General features: G+C 39.2%; 1 protein-coding gene across 2 annotated transcripts in view; it reads left to right on the plus strand.

Annotated features, from left to right (window-relative positions):
• The window catches only part of LOC107081848 (enhancer of polycomb homolog 1-like), a 41,947-nt gene that overhangs the window by 3,696 nt on the left and 33,876 nt on the right, over positions 1-4,375 (plus strand). The gene's annotated exons all lie outside the window — the stretch shown is intronic.

The following is a 4,375-nucleotide window of genomic DNA, read 5'->3' on the forward strand; positions in this document are numbered from 1 at the left end:
TCATTCTGGCTTAGACATGTATATAAATGTACTCTTTATCAGATGCTATTGTCCCAAAATGTTGAAAATTTCTATAAAAAAAAAAAAATCCTGTCTTAAAATCTGTGGGGTTTATTTTTTGTTATCTTATGCAGGCCCGTTAGTTATACATCAGCCTTTACACCAAAATTTGACCAATCATATATCAACGGTCATCTGTCAATGAAATTTTTTCGATCATAGCATCTAGATTTATATGTTGCAGCTAATATACGCAACGGTTGAAATAAGAAATAAGAACCCATTAGAATTTACTTTACCGTTGAGTAATGTCCCAGTGTTCACGGGATGGAGGTCTGTGTCTTCGGCAGGCGTAGAGCTAACAGAACTGACAACGTTGCGAGGCAAGGGCTCAAACATGTACGACTGTAAGCCTTCTACACCAAACGAAGCTTCTGCTGCCTACTAGCACTAAGTTGCTAACTGCTTAGCAAGATGCTTCTGAGAAACTGGCTACAATCAAACTTGTTTGTGAACCTTCAGCAACAACAATCCCGCTCTCTAGATAAACGAGCAATCACATTCACTTTATTCACCCGTATAAAGTCGGACACCACTCTGGAGAATTCAGAAATGCAACGGTTGGAACGGCCGTTTCTCTACGACTTTAAGAAAACAGTAATAAACCGAACCCCTTGGGTAGTCATAAAATGTAGGTTTTCATTGTCGGAAGACTATACCGTATTACACATAGGAATGATTATTTTCTTCAAAATTAGTACTATTTAACCATTTTTAATTTCTTTAACAAAAACATTAGTGGGGTTTGCCCCATTCTACACCACCTCCTCCATTTTCAGGTAAATTATCTTTAAGTTGCATTGTCATATGTGTCCAACTTAAAAAGTAGAAAATGAACTTCATAAAGTGGGGTTTTATATAGACTTGCATGGATCAATTGAATGTGCTCAGCAATCTGCCGATTTTTAAGTTTTTAGCCACAACTGGTGACTGGACTATTTTGAGCTCTGGTTGATGATTTTATTTATTTATTATTTTCCTGATTGGATACGCATCTTTCTCCCATCCTTGATTCACGTTTGTTTTGATCCGAGTGCCCAAAAATGGGGGACGAATCACCCGGACAACAGAGGGAAAAGGAGATGGCATTCCGAGCTCAGACAGAAGCAGCGTTAAAAACAGTGAGAGAGGGCACCATTACCGGGATGAACTTGGCCAGCCATGTTGCCCTCTGGAGCTAAGGTATAACAGTGGTGGATCAGAGCAGCCTACTGAGCAGACAGTGCACCAAAGTGGGAAGATAAGGCAGTTCAGGAGCGGAGGAGCACAGTGATGGATTAGAGAAGCGCCACAGAAAGGGCGCCAGGGTGGGGAGAGGCTACAACTGACCAAGGCTAGCTAGGCTAAGTGCAGAGGACTGAAGGAGCACGATGGAAGATCTGATAAGTCCCCTGGGGAAACAGTATGCTGAGAGAAGGGCAGAGGAGAATGAGCAGGGAGAGGCTACGGCTAGCTGTGGCTACCCTGTAGAGGCTAACAGCTAGAGGTGGAAGAATGACAGGCGGGATCAGAGGAGCCTGTCAGGCTGACGGTATTGCAGCTCATGAAGAGGATGAGACTGCTGGTTGGTTTAGAGTTAGGACCATGAAACTGTCCCTCTAAAAGCTACCTACAAACCTCTTTAAAGCATCTCCCATTTTATACTTAGTAAAGATTATTTTCTCTTTTTTTTTTATTTAAAAAGCTTGTCTCAGCAGGCTCCTTCATTAAACAGTGGTCAATTCATGATACTGTACTTTCTCATCCCCTGTAGCTTTAGTATCTAACAGTACAGTGTACACGATACAGCATATGAGGAATTAATGGATTTGATGCTGTGATCAGCAATCAGCAGATTCTGATTTTTGTGGTCGAGGCCTGGCTCCGAAAATCCTTACCAGTGCATGTCTTGTTATAAAATAACTCTCTTCTTACAGTGTTTTGATGGTTCTCTCTGAGCCTGAATAGAATTCCAGCACTGGGCTTATTTAAACACAGCAGCTGCTGGAGTTGGAAAATTTTAATATTTGCTGCTCGCCGCGCCACATCAACCAATCAGAGAAGCTGATCTGGGAGCTGACAAGGAGAGAGGCACATCTCTGATGATACAGATCACTATAATCACTCCTCTGAAACAGTTTATTAACGCCTACATTAATTTAAAATGATGAAATCTGCCGGCAAAACATGTTCGTTTTTATTTTCCTGGTGTCTGCACTTTGGATTACGTAAATGAAAAACCCCTTCCAGCTGCCGCGGCAAACCGCGAAGAGGCGACCGAGCCAGAGGCTTCTGTTGAATGGGATTCCTACTGACAGGGCAAGGTATGTGTGGGTCTGAACGGCTCTGAGAGAGAAATAATATTTGAAGGCAGGGTGGTAATCTGGATGAACTGACTGCACAGATTAAGTTTTTATGTGGACTTTCTCACTGAAAAACATATTAAAATTACTTTTTACCCACTGATCACAGCATATATAGCTGCCATTGTTATAGGCAAAGAAAGGATAGGGTAGCTCCTCCCAACACGCGTCAGACCCACTCTGCACTGCGCAGCCAGAGCAGCAAAGATGCTTCAGCCGCACATCAAAACTAAACTTGTACAAGCATCAAAAATGAAGCAGAACTTGCGTTTTTGCTGCTCTTGGAGCTTTAGGTGTGAACGTAGCATAAGAGCTGTTCAAGTCTTGAAATCCATTGGTGTTATTTTTATGTGGGTTTTTCTCCTACTGGACTCTTGTCATGCATATTTTTTTTTTACGCCTCACTGGGAGGTGCTAACTGGCTAAGCCACTGCCTCCTTCTGCTCCCTGCACATGCGTGCTGTGTTGTACATCAATCGTTTGAACAGGCTATATTTACAGATTCAGTGTACAAAGTGTAACAAATAATATAGCAGCAGGATTTGGTAATCCTTCATTAGAACGTTTCATGCTACCAGAGTGAGCTAATAGTATATATATATATAAAGAAAAGGGCAATTTTACGAGGAAGTGTACCTTTAAAAACATTCTTCTTGTGAGAATCCTATTTCAATCAGAGCTTTTAAGCCACCCTCCCTCTACATATAACTATGATCTGTGTCTCTTTGTAACCTTGCAACACATGCCTTTGTTTGGCTTGTTTGACCCACAATGCCCTGCTCTATAGTCCGCCTTCTGATTTGGTTCCCTTGATGTGGGATATGGCATGTAGTTTTAGGCGAACTTGGTCACTCCTTTGATCTGCATTTGAATTCAGCTGCACATTCACACCAGCATTGGATTGTGCAAACATGTTAATATTTAGTTAAGGTTGATGTGACTGAATGGTATTTCTTTTATGTCCATGGAAACTGGTGCAGAGGATGATCAAAGGACCCTTCCAAGGACTGTCTCTTTCATGCTTAAACTGATTGAAGGTAGTTTCATGAAGAATAAAACATTGAAATAACTGTTTTTTTTTTAAGGATAGCGGTTTGAAATAATTTGAAAGCAAAGAAGAATAATCAAAATATAAAATAAATATTACATCTTTAATTGGTGCTTAGAGAAGAAAAAAAATGTTACATTTTATGGTTCAGAGAGATTCATTATTTTAACTTGTATAGAAAAGATTGATAATATTCAATTATTGGTTGATTTTTCAAATTTTCAGGTTAAAAAAGTTAAAGGTAGACCTACACTATTCTGGGGTAAAAAAAAGAATTGGTTTTAACCGAAAAAACATGATCAGTCTTAATGGAAAAAGAAAAAGGATGGATTACCAAAATAAACATTAGCTTTTTCCCCGTAAAATTTTTTGAAAGACTTGATTTGGGAAACCAGTAGCTGTTGTTTTAAAATGAATTCCAATTTGATTTCAGATCAATTATTATTTTAGCAGTAATGTTGCTCCAGTTGTGGTCAGTTGCTGCCACATAAATTCAAAAAGCATATCTGCTGCTTTCTGGGTTTTATATCCTCCAAAAGCAACATGAGAAGTATAAATGAGTGTTTTATTGCATTATGAGAAAATAAATGCAAAGTGTAAAATGCTTTTATTTGTTTTTGGTTGGACGACATGTGAAATTCTATATTTACGACGGTGGTCTGTCTTTCTTATAGGCCAAGCAACATGATGGGCACTGTGGATATTGGTATTCTATCCACACTTTCATAGCGGAATTCAGCTCAGGAAGAATCAGATTCATGGTTATATGTATTTTTTTTTAAAGGTTGTGTGTTTGGTAGAAACTGTTATGCCACACTAAGAAAAGCATTGGAAGTTAATTTAACAGCAGCACATTATTATTTATTTTCATGTAATTTTGTTGCCTGACCACCTCAAAAATATAAGCCATGCATTAATAGTGATT

Source organism: Cyprinodon variegatus, unplaced genomic scaffold (assembly GCF_000732505.1).
Source record: "Cyprinodon variegatus isolate N-32 unplaced genomic scaffold, C_variegatus-1.0 Scaffold42, whole genome shotgun sequence".
NCBI classification, from domain to species: Eukaryota; Metazoa; Chordata; class Actinopteri; order Cyprinodontiformes; family Cyprinodontidae; genus Cyprinodon; species Cyprinodon variegatus.